The sequence below is a fragment of the Lampetra planeri genome, chromosome 52, assembly GCF_965212315.1.
Source record: "Lampetra planeri chromosome 52, kcLamPlan1.2.h2, whole genome shotgun sequence".
Lineage (NCBI taxonomy): Eukaryota > Metazoa > Chordata > Hyperoartia > Petromyzontiformes > Petromyzontidae > Lampetra > Lampetra planeri.
Window position 1 is genome coordinate 3,066,109 of NC_136158.1, and position 12,376 is coordinate 3,078,484.

Here is a 12,376-nt window from a genome sequence, read left to right on the forward strand (position 1 = left end):
CCTGGGGCATTAGTCTGCAAGCAGGGAAAAATTGGATTTCCATGTACAGTATAACCTCAATTGAGTAATTTGCGGGTCATTTTGAAAGCGGCAATATCGGGACCCTGACAACGACACACGATGGCCTATTCTTGTGAATGGCGAAGCAAACAGCGCGTGCAATTATTACGGTTATGACTCGCCGCAGTAATAAGCAGGGCGGCCGCTGGATTCCGAACCGTGAACTTCTGCAAAAAATTCTAGATTTGAAGCTTTCGTGACTGCAAGTTGGCCGCAAAACCATGTAATTTAACATAATACGTATTCATACATTTTACATATATGTCGGTGTATTGCTATCACAGAAATGTACAGTATTTGGTTGCTGTAAATTTCCACTTGATAAGCCACTTCCTTGAGCGATCATTTGTGGCCAGGTCGCTTATGAAAAAAGAGCTACATATCTCGATTTAAAGCTTTCGTGACTGCAGGGATTCATCTTCTTTGTTCTTTCGGTAAAGTCACGTAGAAGGGAAGTAATAAAATAATAAAAATTAAACAATAAAATAATTCTCACGACGTTTCGGCCACAATGCAAGCAGCCGTCCTCAGGTGAAACCAGGTCTGTCGAGGCGACAGCGTCTGAATTTCAGACGCTGTCGCCTCGACAGACCTTCCTTTCTACGTGACTTTACCGAAAGAACCAAGAAGAAGAGCTTCATAGTTCAGTGGGCCTTACCTGGTAAAATAAAAATAGTTTAGTTTATATATTCCCTCTTCTGTAAGTAATTACGATCAATTTCGCTAGAGGGCGACTGTTTCACACATTGAGCCAAGACGATCTCCTGTACAGTACGTATTGTCCTGATTGGTATCGCCTGTGGAAGTAACAGAATATGAATATTTATGCATACTAGAGGAATCCGATGAGCTATAAAGCTCTTCTTCACAGATGTCTAGTAGGGACGGTGAACAAAATTATAACAAACAACACAAAAACACGATAGGAGTGCAAAGTATAGGAAAGGTAAGTAAATAACTAACAAAATAAAAATGAACTATTTTTATTTTATTTTACCAGGTAAAGACCACTGAGCTATTAAATTATACTGGTAGGAACCTCTGGTTACACCAGCCCACAGGGGATTATTGTGTCCGTCCGTCCATCGTGGAGGGAGGGGCTGGGTGGGGAGGGAGGGGCTGGGTGAGGAGGGTGGGGAGGGGCTGGGTGGGGAGGGTGGGGCTGGGTGGGGAGGGGCTGGTCACCCCATGGTGTCCTTATAAAATTCAACGTTTAACCTACTCACGCCGGCTTGTGCCCGCCCTCACAGTCGGGCATATTTGCGGAATACACCACGCCGCCGTTGACCCTGCAGGCCATTGACCGAGCAACCCAACGTTCCTACCAGCTCCCTCCGCAGGAATGTGTTTTTACGGAAGCGACCTGGCCACAAATTATATCTCAATGTGGACATTTCTAGCAGCCAAATAATGTAAACGCATCTTGAAATCGCTCATAAAAGGCAAAGATACAATACCATCGTTAAAATATGTAAATGCAACGAGAAAACCCATCGTAAAAAGTTCTTTACATCACAAAAAAGTTCCCTGCACATTCTAAAGCTCTCGGCCTTATCCAGACCACCACCTCAAACGAACTGTGTGCATAATAGAGGTTGTTGCGTTAGATCGCGTCAATATAAATGTGTCGTTATACCCACCACCACCCGACACAGCCAATTAGTAAGGGTTGTCACGTAAACAAAACATGCGAATTCGTTACTTATTCAGCACGCCTGGTGTGTTGGAAAGTAAGGCCACAACATTTACAATTCGAGTACGACGTTTCGCCAGTAATTACAACCAGCTTCATCAGGCGGACAGCCAAAGTTGTGGATACATCCTATGAAGCGGTGAACATTGCGTGACAAGTCGCCTTTTATATATTTTTAGGCTACGGTGCCTGTGCCTGACACCATCGCAATCATTGAAGACTTGGTTCATCAAGGACTGAATGCTGGGGTACCCCCCCTGGTGAGACACTGCTTAACCAATACATACTTCACCTGGAATGGAACCTTCTACAAGCAAATTGAGGGCACCCCAATGGGCTCCCCCTTATCTCCGGTTGTAGCCAACATCTTCATGGAGAAATTTGAGACGGACGCCATCCAGACTGCGACTCTACGCCCGACCTTATGGAAGAGGTACGTAGACGACACTTTTGTCATCTGGCCACATGGCCGGCCTGCTCTAGACCAATTTCTCGACCATATCAATTCCATACACCCAGCCATCAGATTCACCATGGAAGTCGAAAATGATGGCAAGCTACCCTTTTTGGATGTCCTAATCAAAAGGAGACCTGATGGTTCAATGAGCCACTCTGTCTACAGGAAAGCCACCCACACGGATGCTTATCTAAAACCGGATTCCCACCACCATCCATCCCAGAAGAATTCTCTCATCAAGACTCTATATCATAGAACCCAATGCATCTCCGACCATGAACACATTTCCAGTGAACTCAAACACGTACGCCAAGCTCTTAAGGCTAATGGTTACTCCGACTACACAATCCGCAAAGCCATCACTCCAACCACCAAGAAAGATCCTGTTGAGGAGCCTTTCAAGACCATCACCTTACCCTACATTGCTGGGGTCACAAAACAGATCTCCAATATCCTGATTAAACACAAGATCCAGGTCCGATTCAACACAGTACATAAAATCCGTGATCTGGTACCGTCTGTAAAAGATGTGGTTCCAGACATACAGTACCCTGGTGTCTACAAACTAAGTTGCCTCTGTGGTAGCAGTTACATTGGGGAAACCAAACGACATGTCTCGGACCGCATCCGTGAACATAAAGCTGACCTGAAACACTGTAGGACAAACACCTCAGCCGTGGCAGATCACTGTTACAACTCAGTGGGCTCACATGACATTGACTTCTCCAAGACAGAGGTTCTCTGCAAGCCATCTGGCTATCATGAGAGATTCGTACATGAGGCGATCCACATTTACAAACACAGAGACAATTTTAACCGAGAAGATGGATTCTGGCTTAGCAATCACTGGAAGGACGTAATAAACCATTTTGATACACATTAGGGTGGGTAGAATAATACATAGTGTTATATTAAAAATGTATAAGGTATAGGGTGGTTTATAGCAATACAGTATGTAATTTAATGTTGGTTTTGCCTATGGAAGTATATAGTACGGTATAGACGCGTGTGATGTAAGAGAATAAAGTTTAGATGGAAGCATATTATATAATTTTTTACAACGTAGAATTTTTCATGTATTACTTACTGTTAGTAACTCAGCTTATTGTAGAGTATAGTAAGTTTACTGATGATGCTATGTAGTTTATACTTTAGTTTGTCATGCAGTTTATACTGTAGTTTTTTACGTGGTTGTTTAGTAACTACAGCTACATACTATTAACATTCCTTTCCTTTGTTAATGCTCCCCCCCTTCCCCCCCCCCCTTTGATGCTGCTAATCCTGCATAATGCACGGGCATAGTATTGATTTGGAACCCCCCCCGCCCACCTCCTACGCATTTTCCATATGCTGAATTCCTCTTGATATGCAAATTATTTTGTTTAGGCGCTCTTCTTCCCACCTCCCCCCCCTCTAACCCAGCTTAAATATACGCTCCAAGCTTGGGGTGTTTCATTCTTCGCCTGAGGATGGCTGCTTGCGTTGTGGCCGAAACGTCGTGAGAATTGTTTTATTATGTTTTATTTTTATTATTTTATTACTTCCCTTCTACGTGACTTTACCGAAAGAACCAAGAAGATGAATCCCTGCAGTCACGAAAGCTTTAAATCGAAAAATGCGTTGAGTTTGTTTGCATTAGTTAATTGTACTTGTTGCACCTCTGCCAACACCCCAGAATCCTCAAATAAACACATTCCTGCGGAGGGAGCTGGTAGGAACGTTGGGTTGCTCGGTCAATGGCCAGGGTCAACGGCGGCGTGGTGTATTCCGCAAATATGCCCGACTGTGAGGGCGGGCACAAGCCGGCGTGAGTAGGTTAAACGTTGAGTTTTATAAGGGCACCACGGGGTGACCAGCCCCTCCCCACCCAGCCCCTCCCCACCCTCCCCACCCAGCCCCACCCTCCATCCCCGCCCAACCCCTCCCCTCTCCACCAAGCCCCACCCCTCTCATTTTTGGATGCGCGACGGACGGACGGACTGACACAATAATCCCCTGTGGGCTGGTGGAACCAGGTGGTTCCTCCCAGTAAAATGTGTTTATTGTTGTACCGAACTTCTATGCTCCTGCTGAGAGCCACTCCCCCACCGTCAGACCCCTCCCACCCCCGAAGCCGAACGCTCGCTTCTGATTGGTCCTCGTCAAGCCACCATTATTTATTTACTTATTTTAAAACATCTGTTTGTATTTCGTAATGCGCACGAGGCGAGAGGCGCGTCGCGATTGGCCAGCGCGAGAGCGGCGAAGCGCCCCCCCCCACCCATGTCGCCAATGCGCGCTAGGGAATACAATGAGAGGTTTGCTTGCTTTGGTGGGAAGGCGTTCGTTCGCCTCATCGCGTCGCCGCGTCAAGGTAAGCGACAAACAGCGCGGTTTTTTGTTTTTTTTAATTACAATTATTTACATTCGCAAGCGCTAATAAGGGTACGGGTGTTGAGTTTCCTTTTTGTTGTTGTTGTAGACGATTGTCTGCGCGCTCCGGCGGGCTTACGATTTTATACCGCTCAATCATCGTTTAGGGCATCGTCGGCCAACTGCGTACTGTGTGCCGTGCCGGACCGGCGTGGTGAAGTATGGTCAAATCTCATGCCCCCCCCCTCCCACCCTCATCTCCCTGCCTCACCCGCGTGGGTGAGCTCTCATCCAGCAGTGGATTGACACAATGTGCTGTGCACTGTGACGCACATTTATGTTGAACGCGATGATGGTGGTGCTGGTGGTGATACGGAGGAGCGGTGGCGCAGTGCTTAGCGCTGCGCTACGAACCACCCGGTCACACCAAGGTTCGATTCTCCGCTCACGACCGATAGCAGCGGCGATTATTATGAACCGGTCCTGGGCCTATCCCTCGGTAGACCCCGGCCTCGTGTAACTGGTGCGGTGTGTCAACATCGGTACGGTGTGTGGGGGAGACAAAGGCGGCCGTGCGTGGTATATAGACCCACCCCGTTGTGTGCTGGGGTCGCCCTTCATAGGTGCTCGCTGACAGCACTTGCCCCAACAGCATGTTAAGACTACACGGGGGATCTTTGTCTTTGGTGGTGCTGATTGTGCTGGTTGTGCTGATGATGGTTGGTGAACGCGTTGGTGGTGGTGGTAGTGCAGGTGATGGTGGTGATGGTGATGTCGCGTTTCATTGGGATGTGATGAATTGGGATTAGCAGGGTCATTCAAGGCCGGGGTAGACTGGGCAAGTGTGGAGCATCTTACACGCGTCGACGCTGGGAAGACAAAGGCGGCCGGGCGGGCTTAGGTCCGCACTTAATAGGTGTTCGCTAACGTCGCTTGCCTCTACAGTCTCTGTGGGTTACACGCGTTATCGTTTAAATGTTATTTGTATATATGCCTGTGTAGATGTATTTCAGCTCCTTGTGTGTGTGTGTACGGGCGTGGTGTTGGCCATCCACAACCCTCGTGCGCCGTGCCGGCCTTCATTGACTGATTGCACTTGCTCCGGCAGTCTGCTACAGGCTATACGGGGGATCTTTGTCTTTGTATGCGAGGAGCGGTGGGTGGCACAGTTGCTTAGCGCACTACGTTGCACAACTCAGGGGCGATCCATTCCCGATGGACTCACGGCTAACAGCAGCGAGTGACACCCGAACCGTGTTGCGTTAAACCCACGTCAAGCCAACCAGCACAGGTAAATAATGATTCAAATAACACCACCCAGCCCCCCAGCCCACCCCGTGATCGACATTGTGCGTGGGGAGGCCCTCATCCAGCAGTGGACTGATGCAGGTTTGGCAAAGAGCTTTGCGTCTTTGTTTCTCTCCGTGTCTGCCGTGGTGATCTGGTCTTCGTGTTTGCGCGCTGTCCCCTTTTTGTATCGCACCTGCGTTTCTCTCCGCTTATTTTGTGTCTCCATCTGTGTCTCACTCCTCTCCGTGCCCTTTCGCCGCCTTGCCCTTTGTCCCTGAGGCCCCTCAAGCCCCCATTGTTTAAAAAGGCCCCGACCCCTCACCACCTCTTAGGGTTCAGACAGATCAGTCTGTTGGCATCCTTCCCCGTACATCATAGCCCCCCATCTCTCCTCTCTCGTTGCTCCACCAGACCCAATTCCGTTCCGCGGTGTCCCTGTACATCTGAACAATATCTGAGGCCTCCCGTAAAGGGGATGATGGCTTTGTCTCGTGCAATGAGAACGTCAGTGGGGGGAGCTTGGGGGAGATACGTGTTTGGGATTTTTACTGAAAGGCAGAAACAGGAACGCGTGACACACAAGTTTACAGACGTTGCATTGAACAGTTTGACACGTAGTAGGCTTCCGTGACCTACATTATCCACAATAGAGGGTTTTTTGGGGGGTTAGTTTGCTTACATATAAATGTGTCATCTGGCCAAACTGGGTTTACTCTCCAACAAACCGGTGTGCTGAACGAGTAACTAGTTGCCATGTTTCGTTTTACGTGACAAACCTTCACTAATTGGCTGTGGCGGGTTTAACAGACACACATTTACGAGATCTAACACAAATAAACCCCCCCCCCGTTACGGGTCGTATTGACCGTGAAGTGGGCCTGGGCTGGACACGTCACTCGACGGGATGGTGTCCGCCGGTTGAGACCAATGACAGAGTGGCAGCCAAAGGGGTGAAAACACTCCCAAGAGGAAATACGGCCGTGGAGATGGGGCGATGAAATCGTAATCTTAGTTCTTTCGGTAAAGTCACGTAGGTAAAAAATGAAATAAAAATTAATAAAAAAATATAAAACAATAAAATCACGACGTTTCGGAGGCAACACAAGCTTCCGTCTTCAGGTGAAACTGTCACAGCAAAATATCTGTATCAAGTAAACGTCGTGATTTTTATTGATGAAATCGGCTCGCGTGCAGGAATTTTGATTTATGGTTGATGGATCGCGAGACTGCGAGCGATGGCGAACGGCGTGCTTTGCACTTCTGGCCAAACTGGATTGCCCACAGAAAGGGGGGGATGATATTCGGAGGTCTGCACAGATGGGTACGTGAACACCATTTGCTGTCCTGCCATCTCCTCGCCACTTCGTTGCCCAAGTGGGTTTTGGGGAATTTCACGACTCTGCATGATCCACCAACTGAAAAATCCATAACGCTGCATCACAAATGTGCACTATTATGTAAAATTATCATCAAAAATGGATAACACATTTCTGTTACAGCTATGTGTCTACTTTTGAATAAAGGCTTCCGTATGCAGTGTCAGTCATGAGGGTTTTGTGACCATACTTCACAACTCGAGTCTGTGTAAGTTATGAATAGGAGGGTGAGAGGACAGTGGTCCATACAATGCACCGTGGTCACGGTGCATTGTATGGACCACTGTCGCCACCAGTCCACCCCTAAGTAAAACAACCGCTGTCGTGAAAATAGTGCCATGGCAGACTGAAGCCTTTAATTCCTTTGTCTCCATTCCCCATCCCTGATGTTGGCGTGCCCATCACCAGGGCCATTACCGCACCACCTGAGCCCCAAAATCAATTCTGATTGGCGAACAGCAGTATATTATACACAGGCACCCTCGCATGCCATTATTCACATGTATGTGTGCGTTTGGGAGTGGGTGGGGAGCGGTAGTGTAGCGGTTAGCGCTTCGCTGCGCTATGAACCCGGCGACCCGGGTTCGATTCCCGCTCACGGCGAACACCAGTGACGATTATCGGAACCGGTCTTGGGCCTCCCTTAGATCGACTCGGCCTCAAATGAGTACTTGGTGTGGGTGTGGTGTATAAACATCACCACTGGGGAGACAAAGGCGGCCTGGCGTGGTGTTGGCCACCCACCCCCCCGTGTGCTGTGCCGGCCTTCATAGGTGCTACTCGCTAACAGCACTTGCCCCAACAATCTGTTCAGACTATACGGGGATCTTTGATTTTATCATTGTTTGTGGCGCAACGGTCAATTCATTTCGCGATGAGGGCCCTTCACCGATGAGGTCCCTTCACCGCACCCGGCAGTCTAGGTTGGACATGGGTATTGGGGGAGGCTGGCCATCGCTCTTTCAGATGTTGCTCACCACCGATGTTGTTGGCCACGACCGGGAATTAAACTCAGGTTGCCGGTTTCATCGGGCGGTGTCCTGTCCAATGCACCCTGCTTTTGTGTATGCTTAGGTGTACATAGGCATAGGTGTACATACGCAAATATCGAACCGAGTTCAAATATTGGTAATGGCTAAAAGTAGTGGCAAGTGGCGTCTCAATGTGTCCTGGGTCTTTCCCTGTTCGACTCAGGCCTTAAATGAGAAAACCTGGTTATGGTGTGCAAACATCAGCACTGGGGAGACAGACAGCCAGGCATGGTGCTGTCCATACGACCGGACCGCATCATGAGTGAGCTGTTTACCTTAACAGGTGCTCACAAACAACACTTGGTCCAACCGTTTATGTAACCTATATGGGGGATCTTTGTATGAATCTTGATGTAAATGAGTCCGTGAGTGCGTGTGAATGTCTAGATTTGAAGCTTTCGTGACTGCAAGGATTCATACTCTTAGTACTTTCGGTAAAGTCACGCAGGTAAAAAATGAAATTAAAATTAATAAAAATAAAATAAAAATCACGACGTTTCGGAGTCAACACAAGTCTCGGTCATCAGGTGGGACCGTCACAGCCAGATTTGATGCATCACTTGGAGACTTGTGTTGCCTCCGAAACGTCGTGATTTTTATTTTATTTTTTATTAATTTTCATTTCATTTTTTACCTACGTGACTTTACCGAAAGTACTAAGAGTATGCGTGTGAATGTTCATGTGTGTGTGTAATCACGTGCGTGTATCTGCGTGTACGTGTGTAATGGGCGTTTTTTTTGCATTTCCCCCCAGCAGTCTTGGTGGTTAGCGGTGAGTGATGCACGTTGTGACTGCTGGCCCAGTGGCTGGTGGTGAGTGATTAATAAGTATGAACGTCGATGAGTGATGAATTATGATTGTTGAATCATGAGTGTTGAATCATGAGTGTTAAGTCGTGGAGGGTTATAAATGCGGAATGGTAATTGTTGAGCGTTGTTTTTGGTGAGTGGATACTTGGTAATCTTAAAACCAAGCTGAAATCCATGGGTAATTCATAGAAGGGTTATACATGTAATGAATGTAATGTATACACTCTTATGGGGCGGCCAGATGTTATCTCCTTCGCCTGCTGTGCAGGAGGTCGTGGGTTCGATCCCGACCCTGGCGCCTGCTGTATGTTTGGAGTATTCATGTTTTCCTCGTGGTCGTGTGGATTTTTCTCCGGATAACACGATTTTTCCCTCCACGTATAGAAACACGCCTTTAGAGTTGGCTGCTATCAATTTCCGCATGAGAAGCCGCTTTGTTGAGCTATCATTTGTGATAGCCAGGTCACTTCTGTAAAAGAGCTAATGGCTCAGCGGGTGTTACGTGGCCAATAAAGTAGTTTAGTTTAGTTTTATTAATTAAGATAAATCATGTTCCTTAATACGTAGGTTTTCATAGGCAGTGCAATGCTACACTTGAATTTTCTCTTTATCAACGTGGCAATCTTGTCAAGATGGTCATGTTTACATCGCTAATAATTCTAAACGAGTTATTTATCATTAGATATTAGTTATAAATCATATCTTTAGCTTTATATAATATATTCGTTATTGTAATAATGTTGTCCAGTGGTGGAGTGTTAATGACAAGAATTTGGGAATAAAACTACCACGTGGTCCAACCTGAAAACAAAACATTGATCAAACAAGGCTCCCGGTTCAACACAAAAGTTTGACCAATTCGTGTGTCGGCGATTATTATTTTCTTGTATTTGACAGTTTGGCAAAATAATGTGCCAGTGTCCCCATTACCAACAATGGGGGAAACCACCCAAAGTCAAAGTGGCTTTGGTCGATTTGTTTATTTTCCACGTGTGAATCCGACGCGCGGCCGTGTTGTTGGCTCATGCCGAGCACAGAACTCTATAGCTCATCTTACTTGGCAGCGGCGGAGTGAGCTGTGATGGACCGTAAGCGGTGAGGTGGGAAAACGAGTGGTGTGGTGAGTTGATTACACTGGTCAACACACTTTTTCTGGCATAAGGTATTCCAACGGTCTTAAGGTAATTTTGGGGTGCTGATTCCAAATCTGGCATCAGTTTTTGTCTTATCACATCAGGTTTTTGAGATATCAAATATTGCATTTTCAATAAAAACTGCAGAAGGAAAATATTAAATAAATGTGGATATCTACATAAAATGATATTATAAACACACTTTCCTAAAAATACAGCACCATATTTTAACACTAAATCAGTCACTGACTCGCAACAACTTGCAATCATAAGTGACAGAGTTAATTTCCGGTAAAATCAATGAAAATGGGGTATGCTGATAGTATAAAAATGTGATAAAGCAAATCTGAGATCAGATTTGGAATCAGCACCCTGAAATTAGTCTAAAACAGCTGCAAAAGTCCAGGCCAGAAAAAGAAGAATTTTTTGTTGTTGACCAGTGTTATCAATCGAGTCGTTCTGGTCCGGGCACTGTGGTGTGTCTTGAATGGTCGGTCCATTGATTGGTTAAATCGAGTTGTGTGTGTCCGCTCACGGCCAACACCAGTGACGGTTATCTGAACCGGCCCTGGGCCCTCCCCTAGGTCGACTCGGCCTCAAATTATTACCTGGTGCGGTGTGTAAAAATCACCACTGGGGAGACGAAGGCGGCCGGGTGTGGTGCTGGTCACCCACCCCCTTTTACCGAGCCAGCCTTCGTAGGAGCTTGCTAACAGCACTTGCCCCTACAGTCTGTTACGTCTATAAGGGGGATCTTTGTCTTTGTTTTTATTGCCTGGGCAGGTGAAGGTTGTAAGCGTAGTTTAGATGTGCATTTAACCGAGATATATTTTGACTGCATCGGGTTTCTAATTCCCAGCGTGAAGGTGATTTTTTTTAATTGTATCACAGTTGTTGAGTTCAAGCCCCCGAAACGCCTTTGCGATGTGTAAACATCGGCTCTGGGGGGAGACAAAGGTGGTCGGCCGGTCGTTGTTCCGACCACGCCACCTGCTCATGCACCGTGCCGGCCTTCATCGGTGTTGTCTGAGAGCACTTGCCCCACCCAACAGCAGCAGCAGCCTGTGGAGGCTATACTGTGGGGGTTCTATTTCTCTATGTACAGAAGGGTTGGTGAGAAGGTTACGCACACATGGGAGGCTATGCACTGCAGGGGGTATGTAGGTGAGTGTGTGTGTGATATGCAATGGAGTCGGAAGAGAGCATTGACTACCGCACAACACTATGAGACATCTCCTTTACCAGTGGCAAAATATAGTAGTAGGTTTTTACCCTTTCAACTGGTACAAAAACTGACAGACGCCAAAAGGCGTCATCTGGTCCAACACCATGTGAGACTAGGCTCTAAGGAAAGCTGTCTCGGGTGTGGACCAATCAACTTCAAGGACAGTGCATATCATCATCATTATCAGAGTTGTTTCTTTTTGTTTGCATTTTGACTGCTTGTGTTGTGGTTATTGCAAACATGATGCCTTGTATAAAGGTGTCAGTTTTTGTACCAGTTGACAGGGTAAAAACCTACGACCGCACAACATCCTGAGAAAACCACAAGACGTGCAGGTGAGAGAGAGAGGGGAGGGACTTACAGATGGCAGGATCAGCTATTTTTGTCTCCTTTTTTGCCATCCTATTTGATACTCATTGTTTTCCGCTTTGTGTGTACGGTTTTGTCCACGCTTAAATGTAACGTTAGCGCAACCTGTGACTATAATTTACATGGTTTATAGATTCTTACGTCTGTATTTTGATGCCCATATTCGCGAGCATAAGAATACATTCCTGTTGATGAATTGCCGGGTTCCTACATTGACCATTTGTCGTGTATTGATTCGCGTCTACCCCATTGCAATTTTGTGAATTGTCAAGTCACTTTGTTGGATCGCAATTTGATTCCAGAATATTTTTTTTATTTACAGTGCTGAGTGTGTAGTGCCTCTCGTGGGCTTCAGGGATCACATGAGCAAATTACTTTTACGAGTCGAAATTAACCCATATGGAGTTCACTTTGTTGTAAGAATCTATTTTGATTGACATGTCGATACATCGTTGCATGTCGGTTGAATGCTGCAAGGGCCTTTTTGTAATTGCATTTAAAATAATAATGATTCTCAATGACGGCCTCCCAATATGCCATGTCAGTCACGCATTGTTTGACCATACTTTATTACCACTCT

The 12,376-nt window shown here is 46.6% G+C and overlaps 1 protein-coding gene across 1 annotated transcript in view; it reads left to right on the forward strand.

Moving 5' to 3' along the window:
* Positions 1–4,480: 4,480 nt before the first annotated feature.
* LOC144734709 (disheveled-associated activator of morphogenesis 2-like) overlaps positions 4,481–12,376 on the forward strand; it is a 128,214-nt gene continuing 120,318 nt past the window's right edge. The window contains exon 1 of the mRNA XM_078617029.1: positions 4,481–4,563. The gene's annotated coding sequence lies outside the window, so the exon portion shown is untranslated. The remainder of the gene's footprint in view (positions 4,564–12,376) is intronic.